This window comes from Protopterus annectens, chromosome 7.part0 (genome assembly GCF_019279795.1).
Source record: "Protopterus annectens isolate FY-2018-M chromosome 7.part0, PAN1.0, whole genome shotgun sequence".
NCBI classification, from domain to species: domain Eukaryota; kingdom Metazoa; phylum Chordata; order Ceratodontiformes; family Protopteridae; genus Protopterus; species Protopterus annectens.
The window spans coordinates 1,534,024,577-1,534,051,873 of NC_056739.1; the positions used below are offsets into that span (position 1 = coordinate 1,534,024,577).

General features: G+C 40.9%; 1 protein-coding gene across 1 annotated transcript in view; it reads right to left on the minus strand.

The window, feature by feature from the left end:
- Nucleotides 1-27,297, minus strand: part of RAF1 (Raf-1 proto-oncogene, serine/threonine kinase) — a 2,753,658-nt gene that overhangs the window by 2,686,643 nt on the left and 39,718 nt on the right. The gene's annotated exons all lie outside the window — the stretch shown is intronic.

The following is a 27,297-nucleotide window of genomic DNA, read 5'->3' on the forward strand; positions in this document are numbered from 1 at the left end:
TATTTTTGGAAGGTGGTGGATTTGAAAACTATGGATTTATCATTCATTACCCGTTGTACTGTCGATTTGTATCCCTGATTCATGTGTACATATACTGTATGGGGCACTTGTGATTATCTGTGGATTGTATAACATTATGACAATGACACCTGACATCTGCATTTAATACAGTACTCCATTTCACAAATATATGTTAGTTAGTAGGTTATGCAACAAAAATAGAAGTTATGTTCTTACCATAACGTTCCATGTTAGTTGTCTTCTTCTCGCCTTCTTTCTTGCTGGATGGGTTCGAGCCGACTCGGCTCACCGGCCACTCTAAAAGCTCGAGAGTTGGATCCACCGGCTCGAGGCTCCCCTTATATCCCACAATGCTAGGGCGGTATTACCTCAGATCTGGATTTGTAAGCTAGGCCCAGCCAATAATAAAAAAAACAGAACTACTGGAAATGGGAGAACCCACCTCTATAAAAGGAAGGGAAGAAGGTGACCTGAAGCCTGATCAAGGAATATATGCACAACAGAGCATATACCTATAGCAATAGAGGTGGTAGAAAGAGAGGTCACAATCAAACTCCTCTAGGTCTGTCCAGGCTAGGGGAAGGAGGGTGGGCAAGAAAGAAGAAGAAGACAACTAACATGGAGCGTTATGGTAAGAACATAACTTCTATATGTTAAGTTGTCTATCTACTTCATTCTGCTGGATGGGACAGCGTCCCTAGCACCTTGTCCCGGGTGGCCTATCGGAACAGACTCTTGAGAACAGTGGAACCAAAGTTAGCTCTATGTCTAGAAGCTAAATCCAACTTATAATGAGAAATGAAAGTGTGAGGTCGCCCAAGTAGCCGCTGCACAAATGGTGTCAATAGGCAGCCTGTCTTGGAAGGCTATAGAAGTAGCCAAAGCTCTGGTGGAGTGGGCCTTAGGTTTGTTAGGCAGCTTTTGGTGTCTAATTTCATAAACAAAGGAAATCAGAGATGTTAGCCATCTGGAGAGTGATACCTTCGAAACTGAAAGTCCCTTTCTGCCTTCTGCATAAGAGACAAACAACTGGTCAGTTTTTCTGATCTGTTTGGTCCTATCCAAATAATACCTTAACTGACGATGAACATCTAGCCAATGCAATTTTTGTTCAGACCTGTTAGAAAAGTTAGGAAAAAACACAGGGAGGTCAATGCTTTGATTTAGGTTAGACGCAGAGGCTACTTTAGGTAAAAAAGATGGATTGGTTCATAAGGACACCCTGTCTTTATGAAACAATAGATACGGTGGTCGACTGCTGAGTGCCTGAAGTTCTGAGACCCTTCTAGCTGAAGTAATGGCTACCAGAAAGAGAGTCTTCCAGGATAGCAATTTTAATGAACAGGAAGCTGCAGGTTCGAAAGGGGGAATAATCAAAGATGTGAGAACTAAATTAAGGCCCCAAGAAGGAGGAGGATTTCTTATAGGAGGTCTGAGAAGAAAAACTCCCTTCAAAAAAGCTTTGCAAAGCTTGTGAGACATGATGGCAGAATCTGAAATGCCCACATGAAAGTTAGATATAGCTGCCAATTGAACTTTGAGAGTAGAAGGAGATGAACCTGCGTGAAAGAGTTCAGCTAGAAAATCAAGAACTATTTGGATGGGAGCAGTGAAAGGATCTAAGTCCCTTCCTTGAGCCCAATAGGCAAAACGTTTCCACTTACTAAGATAAATCTTCAGTGGAAGATTTATGGGAAGCTATCAAAATATCTCGAACAGTGTGAGATATTTGAGGAAGCCTGGCTAAGGTTGGAACTGGAGGAACCAAGCAGTGAGGTTCAAAGATGGGAGGAGCGATGAAACTGACCCGACTGATGGATCAAAAGATCTGGAACTAGGTCCAGATGCCAGGGTTGCTCCAACAGAAATTGATGTAGAAAGGGGAACCAAACCTGTCGAGGCCAGTAAGGAGCAATGAGGATCAATGAGGCCTTCTGAGCGATAGCTTTCTGTATCACTTGAGAGATTAGTGGGAAGGGAGGGAATGCATACAGAAGTCCCCGGGGCCAAACTTGGACTAGAGCGTCTCTGCTGGGCTGGCCTGGTAAGGGGAAGAGGGTGAAATAATCTTTGCACTTGCTGTTTTGGGGAGTAGCAAAAAGGTCGCAGCAAGGCTGACCCCACTTGAGAAAAACTTTCTCCAAGATAGAATCTTTCAGAGACCACTCGTGAGGCATGAGGATAGCTCTGCTCAACTTGTCCGCGATAAGATTGGACTTCCTGGGAATGTGCGTTGCTATCAGAAAACACTGAGAAGAAATCGCCCATTGCCACAGTCTGAGTGCTTGTCGACATAGGGGGTAGGACTTGGTTCCGCCTTGTTTGTTGATATACCACACTACAGACATGTTGTCCATCTGAATTGCTATTGTTCCCAAGGGAAGAGAGTCTTGAAGGGCTTGCAACGCTAAAAGCACTGCTCTCATCTCTAGAACATTTATATGCAAGTGGCGTTCGATTGGTTGCCATATGCCCTGGACTGTTCTGCCCTGATAATGCCCCCCCCACCCGATCAGGGAGGCGTCCGTTGTCAGAGTAGCAACCGGAGGGGGAAGGACAAAGGGTCTTCCTAGGAAGAGCTGGGGGGAAGAAATCCACCAAAGAAGATGATTCCTGCATGCTTGCGTAATCACAATGGTGTGGGACATCGGAAGTTGCTGGTATGACCACTGTGTGAAGAGCATTCATTGAAGGATTCTCATGTGAAATCTGGCTAAAAGAAGTAGAGGGATAGCAGCCGCCATAATCCCCAGTACTTTTAGAACCAATCTGACTTTGACTCTGTTGCTGTGGAATAGAAGGGAGACCAGTTTGTGTATGTCTGCTATTCTTTGGTCTGTAAGTCTTGCAGACATGTTGACTGTATCTAGATTTGTGCCTATGAAGGTAATAACATGACAAGGCGACAAAACAGACTTTTCGCAATTTATTGAGATACCCAACTTTTGAAAAATGCGAAATGTGTAGTCTCTGGCAATCAGAAGAAGATGCTTGGTAGGAGCTGTGAGGAGCCAGTCGTCTAAGTATGGAAACACCTGGAATCCTTGACGTCTCAGATGAGAAGCTACCACTGCCATGCATTTGGTAAACACCCGGGGGGCAGTAGTGAGTCCAAAGGGCAGGGCTCTGAATTGAAAGTGACTGGTTCCCAGCCTGAAGCGGAGGAATCTCCTGGAGCGTCTGTTCATTTTTATATGATAGTACGCATCCTGAAGGTCTATAGAGCACATCCAATTTTCCTTTCCCAATAGGGGTAGGATGGATTGTAGCGTGACCATCCGAAATCTTGTTTTCTTGACAGACTTGTTCAAGATACTGAGATCCAAAATTGGTCTCCAGTCCCCTGTTTTCTTTGGAACCAAAAAGAACCTGGAGTAGATTCCGGATCCTTGCTGGTCTGCTGGCACTGGCTGAATGGCTCTTTTTGCAAGCAGCTTTGAAATTTCCAATGCTGCTAGATCCGTTTGAGCAGGTGGAACATCTGGAAGGGATTTTTTGGATTGGTTTGGAATGCGAAAGGACGGAATGGAATAGCCTTGGGAAATGATGGACTGTACCCACTTGTCTTGAGTTATGGATCGCCAGGCTTCTGGGTACAGTGATAATCTTCCCCCGACTGCCTCCGAAGGTGGACAGTCGGGCAACACCTCAGGGATGCTGGAAGGGCTTATCGGAAAAGGTTTCTCGATTGCCCTGGTTCTGCGGACCCCCCCTGCCTCTAGGGTGACGTCTACCATTATTGTTCCCCCCTCTGCCTCTAGAGGGGAACCGACTCTGTGCGTCAGGCAAAGTTCCTTGAGATTGTTTGCGGAACCACATCTTTCCACTTTTCTGGCCTTTGGGGTAAGGTCTAGAAGGAGTAGAAAAACAGACTCCGACGGCAGAAAGAGTTTTGCCATCTGTCTCGCACCTTGTCAAGGTTTCTTTCACTTGAGGACCAAAAAGAGACGATCCATCAAACGGGGAATTAGTGAAAGACGTTTTAAAGGGGTCCAAAAAATTACACAGCCGCATCCAGGCATGCCGGCGTAAGGCCACACCTGTCCCTGCGGCTCTGCTCGCTCCATCAGCCGCATATGAAAGGAGGCGCATGGAGGAGTTAGCTATAGAATTTAGGGTAGCCAGCTGAATGTTCATCTTATCCTGAAAACCCGCAGCTGTAGGATCCTTTAACATCTCACTCGCTTCCTTGATCAGGTCTCTTTGAAGACGAGTGAAATGACAGAGGTAGTTCAGCGAGCATAGCAAAGGTCGCTGATGAAAACATCCGCTTCCATACCTGTCCATAGACCTAGATTCCTTGTTAGGAGGATGGACAGGCACCGAAGGATCAGCTAGCTCCTTCTTAGTGGCAGCAGCTACCACCATAGCATCCACAGAAACTCCCTAAGTCAGAAATTGCTTATCTGCTGGTGCTGTGATAAACTTTGAAGGTCTCCTGGGGGTAGGGTCCACAGAGTCAGGAGCCGTCCAAGCCTTTTTAGCTACCACCTGCATGAGGGGGTCAAAGGGGGGGACACCCAGGAGGTGAAAGGGTGAGAGCCAAACGCCTCAAGATACACAGATTCATCCTCCGAAGGGTTAAGGGTTGGCCAATTTCCCCTCTGTTTCAGGATCTCTATAATGTCTGCAAAGGAGACATCTTCAGAAGGGCAGGGGAACCCTCGAATCCTCTAAATCTGTGTCAGAGGTGACAGACTCAGGTGAGTCTATGTGCTTCCTCTTACACTTTCTCTTCCTAGGGGGCTCCCCTGCCAATTCAGGAGAGGCCTCGAAGAGGATGAGATCCCACAGGGGATTCTTGAGGAGCTGGCTCTGCGGTCTGGGATGAGGGAGTGAGTAGACATAACCTGAGGCACCGAGAGGGAGGGGCCGGAGCCGACTGTGGAGTTGAACCAGGTTCCAACACACTCGCATGACCTCGAACGCACCTCTGTCAGGCAGAGCCAGAGGTCCCGCTCGAAAAGCTGAAAACCTCCCTCGGCACCGACAGCGATGGCTCCGAGGCGATGTCGGAGCCGAACTCACCAGCGCCAAGCACCGAGAGGAGAGCGGGTCGGACAAGGGTCCGATGCCACTCACCCTCGGAGCCGACGAGGAAGTCCGGCGCCGAGATTCTTCCAAGGAAGAAATCGGAGCCGGAGCCGAGACAATTGTATCGGCTCCGGCGGTATCACAGTCTCGGTCCAGCCCGGCCCGAGCTCAAAGGAGTCGGAGGAGGAATATTCTGAGAAATAGGGTTGAGCATCGACTGATGAGTCGGGCTCTGAAGCATCTGGGCCAGTGCCTCGGACTTAAGAAGTCGACTCACTACCCTCTGAAGGTCATGGTCCAAAGCCTCAAGACCTAGAGGAGTGATCTATGGCTCCGTTCAGACAGCAGGGGAGAAGCTGGAGCCGAATGAATGGAGCCGAGGGCGGTGACCTTGACCTCTTCCTAGAGGTCGGCTCCGAAAGCCTGATCGGGCCGACTTAGCAATTTCAAAACCTCGGCTCCGGCGGAGCAGGGAACCACAGTGGAAGTTAGAGTCTCATCGGCTCCAGCCGAGCCGATGCAGGAGTAGACTTAGAAGTCTTAGGTGCCGACTCAGTAACTGGAGCCGAGACCTAGAAGCCTTAGAGGGTTTGCCGAAGATGCAGTCGGGGACCCTCAGGCTTTAACAAGCCCCATAAAATAAGCTTGTTCTTTCTTTCCTGCAGGACTCTAGGGCTGAAGCCATGGCATACAGCACAAGAGTCCTGCAGTGTAAAGGTCCCAGGCAGTAGACACAAGAAGTGTGACCGTCTGTCAGAGACATTTTCTGACAGCACGAGTCACACTTCTTGAAGCCTGAGACCTTCAATCCTTAGACATGACACAAAACAAGTGCAATCACACTCAACACAAACACACCGATTACACTGTAGAGTAAGTAAAGGTAATTTAAACTAATTTAAACTAACTTAAACTGATTTAAAGTTAGTAGTTTAGAAATCTTAAGTCCCTACAGAAAAACACACACACACTCTCTGAGGGATAGGAGGGCCCAAGGCCTAAGGGAAGAACAGATAAGTTCTTGTGGTAAGGAGTGGGAGAAAACACAGGAAAGGGAATATAAACCTTTAAAATAAGGGATACTAACCAAAAACTAATTTAAAAGGGGTTTACTAAGTTTTTAAAACTATTTGGTACACTAACCTGGAGCCAGTAAAAGCAACACACCTCGATAGCTGTAGCGGCAAACGAGATCTGAGGTAATACCGCCTAGCATTGTGGGATATAAGGGGAGCCTCGAGCCGGTGGATCCAACTCTCGAGCTTTTAGAGTGGCCGAGTCGGAGCCGAGGTCGGCTCCGAACCCATCCAGCAAGAATGAAGGCGAGATAGACAACTTAACATAATATTGTTCATAAAGTGATTTGACATGGAAAATGGAATGTAATGGTGTGGGACTCAAACCGGGAATGACTGCTCACAAGGCAAATGCTCTGCCCACTACACTATTGCAGTACTGCTTTATTTGCATATATCTTGATTGTTATCCTAGTGTGTGATTTAAGCTGCAATAAACATAGTTAAGCAATGGGCAAACCCGCGCACCTACAGTTAAATTTTATCTGTCTGATTAAAAAAAGAAGCTTGTTTATATTTTATATATTAACTATTGCTCTTATAAACTTGGGGGGATGTTGCTGGGGTATGAACACCTATGAGTCTCACTCATTCTTATTCCTAAACTGCTGTTCTTGATTGCAGGAGCATGTATATTCTGTGAGCTCTGCTCTCAGACACACACACTGCACTCGTACATGCTCCATGTCAGTTTAGAGCTCAAGCAGCATGCATTCATTAATATGCCTGTCACGCTGCCGTTTTGCTACTAAACGTTTGCTTCTGTGCAGGACTAAGCACTAGCTTAGTCCTGTACAGAAATATAGTGAATCCGGGGGGGGGGGATAGTCTTCTCAATTCTGATGATACATTATGCAAATAACCTTTTCCATTGTTTTTCCACAAAAATAAAGTAAAGTTATGGGTTTTTATGACTCTGCATCTGTCTGGTTCCCTATCCCTTAAATATGGGTTGAACAAGTGCATGTCTCCAATCTTGAGTTATGGGTCTTGCAACTCTGGGTTTGTCCTGTTACTCTTTCCTTAAATATGTGTTGAGCCAGAGCATGTCTTCAGTCTTAAGTTATGGGTGTCTGTGATGCTGGGTTTGTCCTGTTCCCCTGTCCCTTAATATGGGTTGAACAAATGAATGTCTCCAATTTTAAGTTATAGGACTGTGTGACTCTGGGTTTGTCCTGTTCCCTGTCCCTTCAACGTGCATTGAACAAGTGCATGTCTCCAATCTTACTTTATGGGTGTCTGCGACTTCGGGTTTCTCCTATTTCTCTCCCTTAAACGTGGGTTGAACAAGTGCACATCTCCAATCTTAAGTTATGAGTCTTTGTGACTCTGGGTTTGTGCTGTTCCTCTATCCCTTAAATATGGGTTGCACACGTGCACATCTCCAATCTTGGGGAATCTCCTCATACTTTAATGACCTAGTGAATAACAAATACAGTGATACTGTCATTCCTGCCAAAGTGTTCTCAGGTTATTGTTTCTAGTTCTACTTCATCCCTGTACTTTGTGTCCAATGTGCGTATTTATTTTTCAATGTAATTTAATTTAATTTCAGCATCAAAGTTAACGGGATATTATTAGCAAAATTTCTCACCACCTTTGTGCAACCAAAGCTGTTCTGAATAACATTTTGTAAATGTATTTAACGTATTTATTTGTTGTGTTGGAGAATTTATTTTACATTGTACACAGTTTGTTAATCTGTAGGTTTTCAGTCCTCCCACATTGTGTGTGTGTGTGTGTGTGTGTGTGTGTGTGTGTGTGTGTGTGTATACATATATATATATATATATATATATATATATATACATACATAGTTATATAGTTATATATATATAGATGGATATACTGTAGATGTATATAATTTTCTATTATAGGTTCATAGGATCATAGGTTGATACTTGGCTATTGGCCCAGAGGCATTTATAAGTCTAGCTAAGAATTTCACCCATGTTCTCTCAAGTCAACACCTGCTTCCCCTGTCCAGCAGGGAAACAGTTGGGATCCCAGGGGTATATTTTCTGTTTCCCATCTAGTCATCCAGGTTCCTTTTAAAGAGGGCTAGAGAGGTACTCTGCTTAACATTGAGTGGAAGTCTATTCCACAGAAGGGGGGGGTGTCTTTGGGAAAAAATCTATCCCACCAACAAGTTCTATTAATGTTACAGACCAGGTTAAGGCCTTGCTTTTGAGTTGCATGAGTGGAGTTTGTCTTATGGGTATGCAGGAACTCTGTCAAGGCTGGGTCTGAAATGGTCTTGTATGCCAGACACAGGTCACCTCTAAGCAGTCTGTATGAGACTGAGTAGAGGGACAGGGGTTTTAGCCTATCTGTATAGGATAGGTGTTTGTGACCCTGGATTTTCCTGGTCAGGAACCTCTGTTGTTTCTCAAACTGCTACATGTGCTTGTCAAGGTACATGCCAGAGGGGGCATTGTACTTGATAATGGGTCTGATAAGGGAGGAGTACAGGGATGTTTTGACCAACTTGTTCCTGGATGAAACACCCTTATTTATGAGGTGAGCCATATAGAAAGCCTTCCGTACAACAGATGCAATGTCATGGTCAAAAGTCAGGTTGCTAGCAACCTGTGTGCCTAAGTCCTTCACAACTGATTGCATGCTTAATACATTGTTATTAATCTGATAATTAGTAGGGATGACATTTTCTGCAAAGAGGATAATGATGCATTTCTTGGCATTCAGTTTGAGGCCATACTTCTGACAGCAGTCATTAGTTTGGGTAAGGCCCTCTTGGAGGATGTTCACATCACTAGGGGAATTTAAGACAGCACCCAGCTTGCTTTCATCTGCAAACCTGGTCAGCCGCAGACCACTGGTTTTGGCTTGCACCTCAGAAAAATATATCCCAATCAGAAGAGGCCCCAAGACCGATCCTTGGGTTACACTGCTTGTTACCGGTCTACTAGAGGTGGCTTTCCCTACTTTGACTGAGTGGGTTCTATCAGTGAGCCAGTAAGCTACCCATCTGGTAACATACAGGTTGATGCCTAGCTGGGAGAGTTTATCTATTATGCCCAAGTGAGGAATAGTGTCAAAGGCTTTGGCGAGGTCAACGTAGGTGCTGTGCACCGTCTTCCCCTCATCCATGTCTTTGGTGACTGTTTTGAAGAAGTTGACCAAGTTTAACAGGCATGATCTCCCTTTGACAAAATAAAACTGTGTGGGGTCAAGCTTTTGGAAGTTGCCAATGTCCTTGTTTATAAGGTCCATGATGATGCGCTCCATGGCCTTGCAGATCAGGCTAGTTAGGCTGATGGGCCTATAATTGCCTGGGTCAGTGGAAGCTCCACCTTTGTGTAGAGGGATGACAGTTGCTATCCTCCATTCAGCTGGGATGAAACTGGTGCTCAGGCTTTGGTTGAATAGGGTGTGTAATGGAGCTGAGAGCTCATGCCTGAGTTCATGCAGGATGCAGCCAGGGATGTTATCAGGTCCCATGGAGACCATTCTTTTTTCCTTTGAGAGGGCAGGTGCTGGGGATGTCCTGGTTTACTGATGGGGGACAGGGGGGTGAAGTTTTCACTGAACCTGCCTGCCAGCAGATTGACTATATCTGTGGAGTTTGTGTATTATGCGCAATATGTATATGCTCAGAACACATTATTGATTACATTTAGAGGTAGTTACACAAATGAGGGTGTGGATAACAGAGTAGGACAGTACACTAATGTGATGCAGGCTAGTCAGCACCCAGATGTACTAAAAGTATAATTCCACATTGTAGGATAACAGCAGAACTGTTTGTATTGTTGAGAAAGTGAAATGACAGAAAACTATGTATACAGTGTATGAATGTTGTACTACCTGGCATAATATTATTGTACTCCATAATAAGTCACTATGGCTACATTACCCTTTAATGTTTAACTGACCCTCAGCATTATGTCAGAGATTTGCATAGACCTAAAATGTGACATCAACACACTGACCATACCTTGTGTGTACTGTTGCGGACATTTGACAAGGTGGTGGCAGTCCTATCCTTGGACTGAGACAACATGTCCTTGTTTTTATTTGATGCATTCAAGTTTGGGGTATAGCACTGTAGGGCTTATCAGTGCATAGCAATGAGAGCAATCAGCAGAGGTGACATACTGAGTGGGAACACTGTTCTGTCACTGGCATGAGATATGCAGTCACAGCAATGAGAGCAGTCAGCAGAGGTGACATACTGAGTGGGAACACTGTTCTGTCACTGGCATGAGATCTGCAGTCTAGCTGTCTAGACAATACACTTTGTGACAGTAGACTATTTCTCATTCAGGCCTGGGGTGTGTTTGTATGGTTTGGGTGATCCAGAAGTGTACTGGCTAGCCTTATGTAAATGTTGTTGCTCAACCATGTCCTGCTAAATCTTCCAAGATGACAGTACTGCATCTGTATAAGTTTTTAGGTTTTGTTACTTCTCTTTACTAAACACTGTGTTATGTGATGCTATCATGTAACCGATGTACAGACGTGATTAATAGGTCTGTGAACTGCAATCTGCATTATTAGATATTTATCATATGTGAAATTTTTAGACATTCAAAAATGACTAGAATTTCAAGTCTGTCAGTAACACACGAAGAGGATGTTATTTTCAAACTGCATGAATATAAATGTAGATTGTGTTACATACATGCATGCATGCATACATACATAGAAAAGTAGCTATTTGTCAAAATATAGGGTTATAGATGGCATGAAATTTTTGGATGCAGCACTTACTTTTTACTATCTTAGTAAAAGTACCCCTGTAATTACCTACTATAATTAGGGTTGCCAGCTTTCTTTGTAGCTAAAACCGGACTAAGGCCACGCCCCTCGCATCGCCAATAACTCCACCCATTCCCACCCCCTCTCATACATGCTCCACCCATTTTGTGACATCAGCTGATGGGAACACCCTCTTTTTTTGTTCCAGATGCCTGCTTTCAGCCGATTTCTCCCCAGTTGCCATAAACACTGTTCAAAACTCCCAGTGTGCATACGGTCTTCTGCTTTATTTCTACAGTGATTACAGATATTTGGATTTAATTTAAAACATTTAATTCAAATTTTATACCACAAACCACCGATACACATTTGCTAAACAAAGCAACGTGAACAACGAGATACTGTGCAAGTAACATATTTACTAGTCACATTGTTTGAAGCATCATGATTATGGCATGCCTAACATGGATCCCTTCCCCATAAAAGATGAAAACCCAGAAAAGATTATATTAGTGGGGGCTTGGCGACATGCAAGGCAGAATTGCAAGACAGTAATACATGTTACTTAGTGTATATAATGTATTACTCTTGATAAAAATTTATTTTTGTCAACAGAGCTTTTCTCCCAGGGCCACTGAAAATGAGATATTTTTGGGTCAGTCAGACTTTCCCGGTAAACAAATGTAAAATACAAATTAAAATAAAATAAAAATAATCCATCCCTTCCCAAAAAAGGATCTATCCAAGCACAACAGCAGACTACACAGACTACAGACCTGCTTCCAATTCATGTCAATATTTTGAAAAAATTAGTCTACTTTCAGACATGTGAATATCTCCAAAAATACAAAACACTATCTAGGCACCAGCATGTGTCTCATGTAGGCAGAAATACAATGACATATGTATGGCCATTAACAAATGATGAACTCCAAACACTGACAAATGACACCAGACAAGAATAGTAACTAACTGTTGATCTGGCTGATGCTTCTAACATGGTCAGCCATCAACTCCTTGTGACAACACTTAAGACATTATGTGCTTGACTCAGTATTACCGCTAATAACCCACATTTACCACACCATAACTCACTGCAGGCCTCAAAACTTTATCACCTTACCTATGCTGTTCTATTTTTCTGACCTCTTCAACTACAGGCTACATCAAATCAAAGTCCTTATGACAAAATTACAGTAAAACCTAAGCTAAATTATAAATGGCTTCACACTTGTATACAATAATTTCATCAAGAAATCTCAGCTGTGACATTCACTCTATCATTGCACACACGCACAAGCACGTGCACATACAAATACACAATTCTGGTTCTCTTTTCATAGTATTCACATCACATTACAGGCAGAAGAACAGCTAAAACTTTTACTTTTAAAAGTCTGAAAAATGAACTGTCTTGCACAGGAAGTTATCTACCTCCTTTACAATTCCTAATGGGCCAAAACTATAGCAGAACTTACAGGCTGTTAAACTTCAAAATACACCATCTGAGACTGAGATATGACCCATCTTATTGGTAAGGTTTGTTGGCTGTCTCACTTGAAGATCGTGATATAACCTGGCCCAGAGATCCCTGAGCACTGCTTATGTGTAGCATTATTTTTAAATTCTATAAGTACTTAAATTCAAAACCAAGTAAATACAAATATCAGAATGTGTCATTCTGTCAGAAACTGAAACTCAAATGCCTTTTTATTTGACTATTTTCAGAGTTTGCAAAATTGCAAGTTGTAAATAACAGGCATGTTTCTGTTTTGGTTCTGAAATGTTTAACGTCATCAAACAATAACCTGGCTTAAAGATCATGAAAATACTTTGGATTATTAATTCCATCACAAATATATATTTTTTCCAGAACAGTAATCACACACACTCTGTGTAAGAGAAGACTGTAATGCTGTAACAAGTGCCAGACATGTTCTTGACTGGTAACAGCATGTATACTGATAATAAATAAGCCTTCTCCGCATGAATCTGCTGCAACATACTCACGACTAGTGTAATTTATCCTCAACTAACCATCCATCTCATTTAAATACTATCATCCTCCAATGTTCGTTCCCCAACTACAAATCCACCAGATACAGCATCAAGTGCATTCTCTAAGTTCAAACACTGGACAGAGACACCCTACCCAAGAAACTACGTATTTTACAAACAGCAATGTACCCACCCACAGCATAAAAAACACTAGGCATCAAACACAAGCACTGACCACGCTGTTTAAATCCCCACATCCACAACCCAAATGTTCAGCTCCCCAGTCAATACTGTCCTTCACGTCTGGACTTTAGGAAACCCTTACTTTAACACGATTTTCCAGACATAATTCACAGCATGATCCGTGCCCAAGCCTGAGAGGGGGTGCCTTGTACACTTTACCGAAAGCACCATCACCCAGTTCCCCGATGATCTGCCAATTGCCATATCTCACTGGGATTCTGATCCTGGCGTACATACACATACTCGTATTCTTTAGAGCATCTCTTCTCAAAATTGGAGAGCCTGAACATCCTTCTGACAAATGCCATCCTGTCCCCAAAGTGCAGGTGCCCTGTCCCAAACACCGACAGCCACGCTGAAATAAAGATTGAAACATACACTACCTTTGTGCTGGCTTCCTTCTGCTTCCCGCTCGCACTACCGGAAGTGAGCTCAATTCCGATAGGCTGATAGCCACGCATGTGATGACGTCAGCGCCGCAAAATTTAAAACCAAAAGTCCGGTTTTGATTGAAATTTCTAACCGGACAATTTGTCAGATAACCGGACAGTCCGGTCAAAAACCGGACACCTGGCAACCCTAACTATAATATACTAGGAATTGTACTGAAAAGTATATGGTGAAATGTATAGATTGCATTTGCTTCAGCTTTCAAATGCTAATCAGTGTAAACCAGCCAACATTCAGGAAAGATGTGAAAGTTGAAAACATTTTACCACAATGAATGATGGAAAGTAGTGAGAAAAGAAATCAAGTAGGATGGAATCACTATTAGACAAATAGTTATGGTGTGATTTCTGAAGGATAACATACAGCATCAACTAATGAGAAAATAGTTTTAGAGCAGTGATTAGATTCAGTTCCAAAGCTGCATGACATTTTTATAGAAAAGATGCAAAATATTTTATTATTTTAGGATATTTGGACATTTGTTAGTCAACGTGTTTCTTTGCAAGGCACAACTGTCCAAAGCAATGGTGTGCTGTAAAATGAGGGAAATATGTAGGACTATAAAAGTGCACCTATATCATCACACACACGAGCAACACTAACAACACACTGTATGAAAAATAATTGATAGTGGAGGGAAAAACATTTGTAGCAACAAGCACGAAAAATACTATTGCCTAGGCTTGAATATTTATTTGCAAAAGCAAGTACATAGTAAAGTAGCTATCACTTCATTGCTAAAGAGGCTCCAGGTCTATGTGTCACAAGAAGACAGCATCTCTAGCTGAGTAAAATCCAGTCATTCAGCTAATCTAATTGCTCATGAGCGGGGGAAGGAAAATACAAAAGGACAAACTGCAGCTGCAAGTTCTAAGCATTTCCTCTAAACCCCCCACTGAGAGTTTGTGTAATCTGACCTGCAGTATGCTAAAAAGGCTATCTGAAAACCTTGCCTCTAGCTGAACATGTGACTTACAGAGTACTAAAATGTAAACAAACTCCTCTAGCAAAAAATCTGAGCCAGTGCCCCTTTAACGTTGAATTAACTTCTGTTCCAGCTTACTGAAAAAAAAAATTCTAAGCTTGCTTCCCCCCTTTCCTGTGGAAGGTCTTGTCCAGATACGGATTTGCTGTGTCCAGGACTGTTTGTGAGCTCCTGAGCCCCCCCCCCCCCCACTTAACTAGGGTTAAACTATTCCCGGCGCAATAAAGTCTGCTCTTGAAATTTTCCCTTGCAACTAGCCAGCTTTTTAATTTTAGCACTCAAATTTGTTTCTTTGAGCTTAGCATTTGTTCAGAACTCATTGTAAGCACTAAATAAGTTACAAATTACTACAGCACCCAACTTTCCACATTTGTCTAGAGGAAAACAGTTTTTAGTACTTAATAAGCACCTATTCAGGCATGTCTAAAGGTCAGCTCCCAGTGTTTTTTCCTGTCTACCTGATGAATCTGGGCATCTTGGGACAATGCAGCAATTGCCTCATGTACACAGACAACCTTCTCCTCCTACCACCCAACACTACGACCTGTGAGAGATGCACTTATATAGCCAAACTGGAAGCAAAGCTGTCTTCACCGAAGACTGGACTAAACAGTCAAGAGGAGAAGGTAAACACTTGCACCGCACCACACTTATCAGATAGTCCCTCAATACCTACACCACCAAAACACACTACATTCGTGGAGGCTCTCAGTAAAAATCTGCCCAAACAACTGAGACCTCCAAAGCATTAATGCAAGCAACCTCCACCCCCCAACACAACCCAAATGACACATAGCCCACATACACAGTGTGCCACTCAACTACAGCCCATAAGGCATAACATACCCAACACTCTACTCATAGGTGACTCTGTAGTCAGGCACACTGATGGTCCACTCACCATGCTAAACAAGGAAAAAGTTACTGTCAGCTGCCTGTTGGGTACCAGGATCCACCACAACGCATGCACTCGGGTCACACCACAATAAGTACAAATATGACTCTGTCATTGTCCATGTTGGTGTGAATGGCCTGAGACGTACCTCCCTGGACTACATGAAAAGAGACATGGAGGAGCTCTCTGATCTTGTAGCCCAGGCAGGTATGACCCTAACCCTGAGTAGCATCCTGCCATCACCCAGAATGATACCACAGTACAAGGACAAAATGATTGACTTTAACAATTGGCTAAACTTCTGGTGTCATTCTAAGGGAATCCAGTATCTGTCTGCCTGGGATGACATGATTGACAGACCACGCTGCTTTGCCAGAGATGGCCTGCACCTGTCGCCCTTGGGATTCCGGATACTGGAAAAGGCTCTTGCCACCACTATAGTGCCTTTTTTTAGGCAAGGTTCAAATGACAAATTCACCATCGTAACAGGTACAAGCAAGCACAATCTGAGGGTAATGCTACTCAATGCTAGAAGTCTAAACCTCAAAATGCACTCACTCGAGGCACTCCTTAAAATGGAGAACATTGACATCTGTGCAGTAACACAGACTTGGCTCAAAGCTCCAGGGAGCATCCCTGCATTACCAGGCTATAATTCATACCACACCTTTCGGCCACCAAACCCGGACCGAAACACTAAAGGTGAAGGCGTGTCCATATTCATTAAGGATATCCACACCTCCAAGCTAGTTGCTCAGCATAATGCATCCAAGATTATCCAAGTTCAACTAACTCTGGGTAAAACCGCAATCCACATTATAGCTTGCTACAGACCCCCCACCATGCCCCAGGATTCCCACTCCTCTTTTCTTGATACACTGGAAAATATTAAGGTACAACCCAACACTCTAATAATGGGTGATTTCAACTACCCTACCATTAACTGGGAAAACTACTTGTGTACCACCTCTTTTGCTCAACGTTTTCTGGAAATCATCAATTCCAATGCCTTGGATCAACTTATCCACACCCCCACCAGGGGCAGCAATATCCTAGACCTGGTCATCACCAACATGGGTGACTGGTGTTCCACACAAGAGGTCAGCTCCTCGTTGGTCAGATCCGACCACAAGGTAATCACCCTAGACATCCACATCCCGCTCTCACCCCCCATTAGGAAAACAACCGTAAAAAATTTCTACAAAGCCAACTTCACGCTTCTTAAGACAGAAGTGGCAAACTTCACGACACCCATGCAGATGGACAATAGAGGTACGAATGCTGAATCCTACACAAAAGCACTTTATAAGCACTTACATGAGTCATGAATCGTGCTATCCCTAACAGAACCAAGATGCTATCCTCCAAAAAAAGGAAGCCAATCTGGTGGTCTTCTGCCATAAACAAACTCTACAACAGAAGAAAGAAACTGTTGCAAAAAAGAGTAAAATCCCACGATTGGAGGAACTCCCTGGTCAGCCTCAGTAAGAAGCTGAGATCCCTCATAAAATCCTCCAAAGCAAGCTATGAAAACAAAATTGCCACTGATTCTAAAGACAATCACAAAGCATTCTATAGCTATGTCAAGAATCTCAATGCCAACACTCAGATCTGCTCTGAGTTATAGCACAATGACACTAAATATACAGAACCAACTGATATTGCCAGCATCCTGGCAGACAGGTTCAGTGCTAACTTTACCCCCCTCTCAGCCCCTAAAGGGCCCATCTTTCTACCAGAAGAATGCAAAGTTCCTGTAATCACGGCTGCACAGGTAAAAACCTCACTCTCCAAAGCCAAGAACACAGCATCCATGGGACCTGACAACATCCCAGGCTGGCTTCTACACGAACTACAGAATGAACTGGCACCCCACCTAAGTACCATGTTCAATCATAGCCTCACCTCAGGCTTTGTGCCCATTGAATGGCGCACTGCGACGGTTATCCCACTCCACAAAGGGGGGGCCACAACAGACCCAGGGAACTACCGCCCCATTAGCCTGATGAGCCTGGTCTGCAAGGCCATGGAACGTATCTTCACGGAACTCATAAACAAAGACATTGGAGATCCCCAAACTCTGGATACCCGCACAGTTCGGGTTTGTAAAAGGCAGATCATGTCTCCTAAACTAGATAGACTTCTTTGAAGTAGTCATCAAAGCCATAGATGAGGGTAAGGTGGTTCACACAGCCCATCTAGATCTCACCAAGGCATTCAACATCATCCCCCACTCTGGAATTATAGATAAACTCACTAAACTAGGTATAAATCCCTATGTCACAAGATGGGTTGCCAACTGGCTTACTGACATAACCCACACTGTGAAAGTAGCAGACTCCAAATCAGACTTCAGACCAGTGACAACTGGAGTACCACAGGGTTCAGTCCTGGGTCCTCTCCTGTTTGGTATCTACTTCTCTGAAGTACAGGTTAACACAGAAGGTCTTTGGCTAACTAAATTCCAGATGACTGAAAACTAGGAGCCATAATCGAAACTCCTAATGATGTGGACATCCTACAAAAGGGCCTCACTGAGACAGATGCCTGGTGTCAAAGCCATGGTCTCAAGCTCAATGCCAAAAAGTGCATTGTCATCCCCTTTGGTAAAAACTCAGTACCCATGAACTACCACATAGGCGGTAGTCTATTTAACATCAAAAATGTGATAAGAGACCTTGGGACACAGGTGGACAGTAGTCTCTCCTTTGATAATCACATTGCCACAGTGGACAGGAAATCATTTTACGTGGCACACCTCACATCAAAAGGTTTCTCATCCAGAAAAAAAGAGGTCATTGTTCCCCTCTACTCATCACTCATTAGACCCATTATAGAGTGCAACAATGCCCCTTTTGGTATGTACCTCACAAGACATCTACAACAACTGGAAAAGCTGCAAAAATACCTCACAAAGAGGATTACTGGCCTCAAACAGATATCTTACGCAGACCGACTCAAAAAACTCCAGCTTTACTCCATCACATATCCTCTACTCAGAGGCGATCTCTCCCTAACATACAAAGCTATGTCAAATCCAGAGCTGTTGGACATGCTCCACTTAAAGAAATCCCAATCCCTCCGAGCTACATGCTCTAGGGACCTAAACCTTGTCACCACAATAAACAGAACATGCTGGAGGGATAGATTCCTGTCCCAGAGACTTCCCATACTCTGGAACAGACTACCTATCTATGTCAAACAGAGCTCCTCATTAGCACTCTTCAAGAAAAATCTTGATGACTGGATGGGTAATAGGAAATTCACCCTGGGGATCACTTCTGTGGTTCTGCTTGACAGGGGCACAGGAAAATAATTTTCTTGGGTGGCGAAAGCCAGGGTACCTTTTTGGCTAGGGCCAATAGCCTAGTACCTACCTATGAACCTATGAACCTATATCTAAAGTTATATTTAAAAGACTGTGTATTACATAAGTATATGTGTTTATATATATATATATATATATATATATATATATATATATATATATATATATATATATATAACCAAAACTCCACTGTTGGCACAAATGGAAGACGAACAGCCACCTGCTTTAACGTTTTCGTTCTTTTATTAAAACAGAACTTCATCAGAAATGCACCCAACACTTTTCCAATGCTTTAAATAATGATGACATGCTAATCACATGTGTAAAACCACCAATGCTAGTTCAACACTGTGTTTTCAACTATTGTTCCTTAATAACTTTCCATAACCTACAATTCTATATAAACTTTGAATAAATGACAAAGAATCAGTTACAGTTATATAAAACAATATATAAAATGTAAGAAGATAAACCTTATTCTATGGTCTAAAACTTAGTGTTAAGTAAAAAACATTTGATGTTTATTACATCATTCAAGCCTGGTGGCTCATCCGCATTCAGCCTGATTTGCCAAATGGCTTCCCTACATTCTAATTGCACTTTGTAATTACCACTAAAAGTGGCATCATCCACCTTTTTCAAAACTGAGAACATGAATTTTTTGAAAAAAGGACACTTCAAAGAATGCTTAGCCAAAGCATTTAAAGTGTCTTTCTTTTTAATGGCTAAGTTGTGCTCATATATCCTTTTGTTTAGTGTCCTGGTAGTTTTTCCTATATAAAAATGTTCACATGTTGCACACTGTGCAATGTAAACTATATTATTACTTTTGCATGTAAAATGTCCATTCACTTTGATTTCTCTTTTCAAATGTTTCAAAAAAATACTAGATGTACCACTAATGAATCTGCACTGTTTGCAGTTCTTACAAGCAAAAGTACCCACCAAAGAGTTTGTACTGTCCAAAAAACTACTACCTCCTCTCTCTAGAATCATTTTGATGTTAGTGACTTTTTTGTATGTGAATAATGGACTTTTTCCTATTGCTTTCACCAAATCATGGTTACCTGATATAATTTTCCAGTTGTTGAATAGTATACCCCTAATGGTGTCCATTTCATTAGTAATGGGTAAAGGGAAAGATAAAACAAAGTTCTTTCCAAAAACTGAACAATCTTTAGTGTTGTTATGTAACATTAGATCTGTTAAAATTGGCCTAGCTCTATCTTCTCTCAGTGCCTTTACCTCAGATATAATGTAGTCAAGCCAAACTGTGTGATAACCTCTCTCAATGAAAAATTGTTTTAAATCTGCTATCTCTTTACAGAAAATACCATCTTCACTAGTCAGTCTGCTGAGGCGAATGAACTGACCTTTCACCACTCCCCTTTTCATATGAAAGGGGTGCAGACTGTCATAGTGTAAGTATTGATTGACGAAAGTTGGTTTTCTAAAAATACTACTATGAATGACTTTGTTGGAACTGTCGAAATACAAATGTAAGTCCAAAAAATTAATAGACCTTCCAAACTCACCCTTTGTGAATTTCAAAAAATCAGTAGTAGTGTTTAATGTTTGCAAAAAATCACAGAAAGACAGATGATCTCCTTTCCATAGAAACACCAAATCATCAATGTATCTCCTATAAAATACGATACTACCTGTGTCAAATTGTCCTGTCATGTGTTTGTCCTCCCAAGATGCCATAACAATATTGGCAAAACTTGGCGCTACTCGTGACCCCATGGCAACACCAGATGTTTGCTTAAAAAGACCATCATCAAACCTGAAAAAATTATTGTCTAAAACTAGGTCCATCAAACTGTAAACAGTGTGTATCATGGTGTGCCCTAATTTGGCATACCTAGTAAGATAATCTCTCATGTATTCAATGCCTTCTTTTTGATTGATGCAAGTGTATAATGACACAACATCTAAAGATGCAAAGAATACATTATCCTGTTCTACAGTAATGTCTCTCAATAATTCTAAGAGATGCCATGAATCTCTAAGATAGAACTTGGATTGTTGCACAATTGGGTTCAAAATATCATCTAACCATACTGAAATAGTTTCAGTCTTTGAACCATGAGCTGAAATAATAGGTCTAAATGGCAAATGCTCCTGTAATTTGTGTACTTTAGGTATACCAAATAATACAGCTAGTTTGGGGTACTCTGTATGTAGAAAGGAATATGTTTTATAATCTAAACTTCCTTCACATACCATGTCAAACAAACTACTATCTAATTTGACAAAACTATCCAGCACAAATTCTGTGTTCACCTTAAGATAAGTAGTTTCATCAGCTAAGACAGTTTTCATGGCCTCTACATAATCAACCTGGTTCATTAACACAATTGTTCCACCCTTGTCAGCTTTTATAACTCGACAATCTTTGTTATTAGCCAGATCATGCAATGCTTTGATTTCACCTTCTGACAAGTTACACAACCCTTCTTTATTTTTGGTGATAGACCTAAAGTCTTGTTCACACTGCTTGTTGAAAACTGCAATGGTTGAATTTAACAGAGGATTGTAAGTACTTATTGTCCTACCCTGTTTAAAGGGATTTTCAACAATTTTTGTGTTGTCAAAAATAAACTTTAAATTCAACTTCCTGCAGTACAGTTTGAAATCTACTATTAACTTTGCTAAATCAAAACTGTTGGACGGTACAAAGAAAAACCTTTGTTTAAAACTGAAACCATATCATCAGTGAGATTAATGTCAGTCATGTTTAAAAAGTTCAAACTGTAATTCAGAACTTCTTTTTCCCTCTGGTTTTCCCTTTGTTCCTTGTCTGCACTTTGTTGGACCATTTTGGCACTTTTTTTGCACCTGTACTGTCCACTAAAAAAGGACTTTTTGACTTTTTGTCACCAGAATTTTCAGACTCATTGTCAACAACAAATGTGTCCAAACTATTCAAATTGTTGTTGTTCACTGATTTATTTTGTTTTGAAACCGTAGTGTCCTGTTGAATACCAACTGTTGGAACACTAATGTTTCCTTTGTGAGTGTGATTAACAGAGTCTTTATCTATATTACTGATGTTACCTTTGTGGCCTAAAGTCTTGGAAGTGGACTTGATGAAATATGCTTTATGTGCTGCATAAGCAGCCAGGTCTCTACGAAGTTTACCCTGTTTTCTTGCAATAATAGACACTCTGTGTCGCTTAGCTTTAGCTTCAATGCCAAGATACAAGGACTCTAACAAATTAAATGCTTCAGCTGATTTGATTACACAGTCCAACTTCTCAATGTCAGTCCTTAGTTTAGAAATTTCGCAAGTGTAATGCTCAACAAGTAGTTTCATATACTGTAACCCAACATTGTTGAACAAGTCAACCAATTTAACAAAGAGTGTGTCACCTTCAGAAACACAATTCGGGTATTTGAAAGTTCTCAACCCAAAAGGCACACACTTCAGTCTCAAATTCTCTTGCAAGTACATTATTTCTAGTTGTAACGATACCATTTTGAGGCTGAGCTTTTCTAATGTAAAAATATTGTTTTTACACGCTTCAAAGCTGTCGTCTACATTGACAGCCTCAGCGTGACTTACTTGTCCTTGTTCTGAATCCACTTCACTCATAAAGAACGGATTAGTGCCTTCTTCACAAAGCAAATCTTGGAATGCAGGGAAGTCATTTGGCAAATCAGGCTGAATGCGGATGAGCCACCAGGCTTGAATGATGTAATAAACATCAAATGTTTTTTACTTAACACTAAGTTTTAGACCAACAGTATATGGTTTATCTTTTTATATTTTATACATTGTTTTATACAATTGTAATTGACTCTTTGTCATTTACTTAAAGTTTATATAGAATTGTAGGTTATGGAAAGTCATTAAGGAACAATAGTTGAAAACACAGTGTTGAACAAGCATTGGTGGTTTTACACATGTGATCAGCATGTCATCATTATTTAAAGCATTGGAAAAGTGTTGGGTGCATTTCTGATGAAGTTCTGTTTTAATAAAAGAACGAAAACGTTAAAGCAGGTGGCTGTTCGTCTTCCATTTGTGCCAACAGTGGAGTTTTGGTTATTTGGTTTTGTTCAGTTTTGGTTTGGTGGTATCTACTTGTCACTTCATTTGTGCGTTTATGGAGGATTCACAGGATGTATTGCTTAACCTGAGCACCCACGCAGTTCCGGATTTTGGCAGCATTTCAGCGGACCAGATGTCTGAGATCATTGTAGGAGCCATTCGTCAGGCTCTTTCGTCTCAACTGGGAACTATTGGCATTAAGGCTGCTGTTACAGGCGGTAACAGCAGGGAGGTTATTTCAAACGGTACAAGCGCCGGAAACGCAATTGTACGCCAAAGAAGTTTGATGTCAAACACGCAAGGCGAAGCGTGTAGCTTACCTCGTAATAAGGAAGGCAATAATAATGGATTTATTCAAGATTTGCTTTGTGAAGAAGGCACTAATCCGTTCTTTATGGGTGAAGTGGATTCAGAACAAGGACAAGTAAGTCACGCTGAGGCTGTCAATGTAGACGACAGCTTTGAAGCGTGTAAAAACAATATTTTTACATTAGAAAAGCTCAGCCTCAAAATGGTATCGTTACAACTAGAAATAATGTACTTGCAAGAGAATTTGAGACTGAAGTGTGTGCCTTTTGGGTTGAGAACTTTCAAATACCCGAATTGTGTTTCTGAAGGTGACACACTCTTTGTTAAATTGGTTGACTTGTTCAACAATGTTGGGTTACAGTATATGAAACTACTTGTTGAGCATTTCACTTGCGAAATTTCTAAACTAAGGACTGACATTGAGAAGTTGGACTGTGTAATCAAATCAGCTGAAGCATTTAATTTGTTAGAGTCCTTGTATCTTGGCATTGAAGCTAAAGCTAAGCGACACAGAGTGTCTATTATTGCAAGAAAACAGGGTAAACTTCGTAGAGACCTGGCTGCTTATGCAGCACATAAAGCATATTTCATCAAGTCCACTTCCAAGACTTTAGGTCACAAAGGTAACATCAGTAATATAGATAAAGACTCTGTTAATCACACTCACAAAGGAAACATTAGTGTTCCAACAGTTGGTATTCAACAGGACACTACGGTTTCAAAACAAAATAAATCAGTGAACAACAACAATTTGAATAGTTTGGACACATTTGTTGTTGACAATGAGTCTGAAAATTCTGGTGACAAAAAGTCAAAAAGTCCTTTTTTAGTGGACAGTACAGGTGCAAAAAAAGTGCCAAAATGGTCCAACAAAGTGCAGACAAGGAACAAAGGGAAAACCAGAGGGAAAAAGAAGTTCTGAATTACAGTTTGAACTTTTTAAACATGACTGACATTAATCTCACTGATGATATGGTTTCAGTTTTAAACAAAGGTTTTTCTTTTGTACCGTCCAACAGTTTTGATTTAGCAAAGTTAATAGTAGATTTCAAACTGTACTGCAGGAAGTTGAATTTAAAGTTTATTTTTGACAACACAAAAATTGTTGAAAATCCCTTTAAACAGGGTAGGACAATAAGTACTTACAATCCTTTGTTAAATTCAACCATTGCAGTTTTCAACAAGCAGTGTGAACAAGACTTTAGGTCTATCACCAAAAATAAAGAAGGGTTGTGTAACTTGTCAGAAGGTGAAATCAAAGCATTGCATGATCTGGCTAATAAAGATTGTCGAGTTATGAAAGCTGACAAGGGTGGAACAATTGTGTTAATGAACCAGGTTGATTATGTAGAGGCCATGAAAACTGTCTTAGCTGATGAAACTACTTATCTTAAGGTGAACACAGAATTTGTGCTGGATAGTTTTGTCAAATTAGATAGTTTGTTTGACATGGTATGTGAAGGAAGTTTAGATTATAAAACATATTCCTTTCTACATACAGAGTACCCCAAACTAGCTGTATTATTTGGTATACCTAAAGTACACAAATTACAGGAGCATTTGCCATTTAGACCTATTATTTCAGCTCATGGTTCAAAGACTGAAACTATTTCAGTATGGTTAGATGATATTTTGAACCCAATTGTGCAACAATCCAAGTTCTATCTTAGAGATTCATGGCATCTCTTAGAATTATTGAGAGACATTACTGTAGAACAGGATAATGTATTCTTTGCATCTTTAGATGTTGTGTCATTATACACTTGCATCAATCAAAAAGAAGGCATTGAATACATGAGAGATTATCTTACTAGGTATGCCAAATTAGGGCACACCATGATACACACTGTTTGCAGTTTGATGGACCTAGTTTTAGACAATAATTTTTTCAGGTTTGATGATGGTCTTTTTAAGCAAACATCTGGTGTTGCCATGGGGTCACGAGTAGCGCCAAGTTTTGCCAATATTGTCATGGCATCTTGGGAGGACAAACACATGACAGGACAATTTGACACAGGTAGTATCGTATTTTATAGGAGATACATTGATGATTTGGTGTTTCTATGGAAAGGAGATCATCTGTCTTTCTGTGATTTTTTGCAAACATTAAACACTACTACTGATTTTTTGAAATTCACAAAGGGTGAGTTTGGAAGGTCTATTAATTTTTTGGACTTACATTTGTATTTCGACAGTTCCAACAAAGTCATTCATAGTAGTATTTTTAGAAAACCAACTTTCGTCAATCAATACTTACACTATGACAGTCTGCGCCCCTTTCATATGAAAAGGGGAGTGGTGAAAGGTCAGTTCATTCGCCTCAGCAGACTGACTAGTGAAGATGGTATTTTCTGTAAAGAGATAGCAGATTTAAAACAATTTTTTATTGAGAGAGGTTATCATACAGTTTGGCTTGACTACATTATATCTGAGGTAAAGGCACTGAGAGAAGATAGAGCTAGGCCAATTTTAACAGATCTAATGTTACACAACAACACTAAAGATCGTTCAGTTTTTGGAAAGAACTTTGTTTTATCTTTCCCTTTACCCATTACTAATGAAATGGACACCATTAGGGGTATACTATTCAACAACTGGAAAATTATATCAGGTAACCATGATTTGGTGAAAGCAATAGGAAAAAGTCCATTATTTACATACAAAAAAGTCACTAATATCAAAATGATTTTAGAGAGAGGAGGTAGTAGTTTTTTGGACAGTACAAACTCTTTGGTCGGTACTTTTTCTTGTAACACCTGCAAACAGTGTAGATTCATTAGTGGTACATCTAGTATCTTTTTGAAACACTTAAAAAGAGAAATCAAAGTGAATGGACATTTTACATGCAAAAGTAATAATATAGTTTACATTGCACAGTGTGCAACATGTGAACATTTTTATATAGGAAAAACTACCAGGACACTAAACAAAAGGATATATGAGCACAACTTAGCCATTAAAAAGAAAGACACTTTAAATGCTTTGGCTAAGCATTCTTTGAAGTGTCCTTTTTTCAAAAAATTCATGTTCTCTGTTTTGGAAAAGGTGGATGATGCCACTTTTAGTGGTAATTACAAAGTGCAATTGGAATGCAGGGAAGCCATTTGGCAAATCAGGCTGAATGCGGATGAGCCACCAGGCTTGAATGATGTAATAAACAAATGTTTTTTACTTAACACTAAGTTTTAGACCAACAGTATATGGTTTATCTTTTTATATTTTATACATTGTTTTATACAATTGTAATTGACTCTTTGTCATTTACTTAAAGTTTATATAGAATTGTAGGTTATGGAAAGTCATTAAGGAACAATAGTTGAAAACACAGTGTTGAACAAGCATTGGTGGTTTTACACATGTGATCAGCATGTCATCATTATTTAAAGCATTGGAAAAGTGTTGGGTGCATTTCTGATGAAGTTCTGTTTTAATAAAAGAACGAAAACGTTAAAGCAGGTGGCTGTTCGTCTTCCATTTGTGCCAACAGTGGAGTTTTGGTTATTTGGTTTTGTTCAGTTTTGGTTTGGTGATATATATATATATATATATATATATATAGATAAAAATGTGAATTTTTTATATATTTTTCATAAGTGCCTTCTACTGATAGCAGTGCATGCTTGCAAGCATTTCTTTCATTCAGTAGGGTAGTAAGCTCAAGTTACACCCTATGATGTTAATTGTTTTTACCTAATTTGTATCATGTGACTACTAGTGCTTGCTAGAGGTTATATAAAAAGAAGCATATTTCAGTTGTAGTTATTAGCATCTGATGAAGCAGATTTTCCTGCGAAAGCGTTTATGTTTTAACATTAAAACTTCAATTGAAACTGGAAACCTTGGTCGTACCTGAGTTCTTCTGTGTTTTTATCATTACTTGATATTTAGTTTGTTCAATGTAAGAAGAACTGGTGAAAGGTAGTCATTTCCCACGCTGAGATATTCCTTCCACTATGTAGTGATATGAATTTAGCATAATTTCTGGTCCACAGCAAAGTGCTGTTACGGAAAGGCAGCTTTAGGAGATTTGAAATGAAGAACTATTAGGCAGAGATCAAATTTGAATGAGGCAGGTTTGTAAAATCTAAGCTAGATTAATAGACATTCAATAGAGATGCAGATATTGAGGAAAGGAGAAGCAGTAATGGAGAAGAGAGGAGTTTATCAGTGACAGGAATG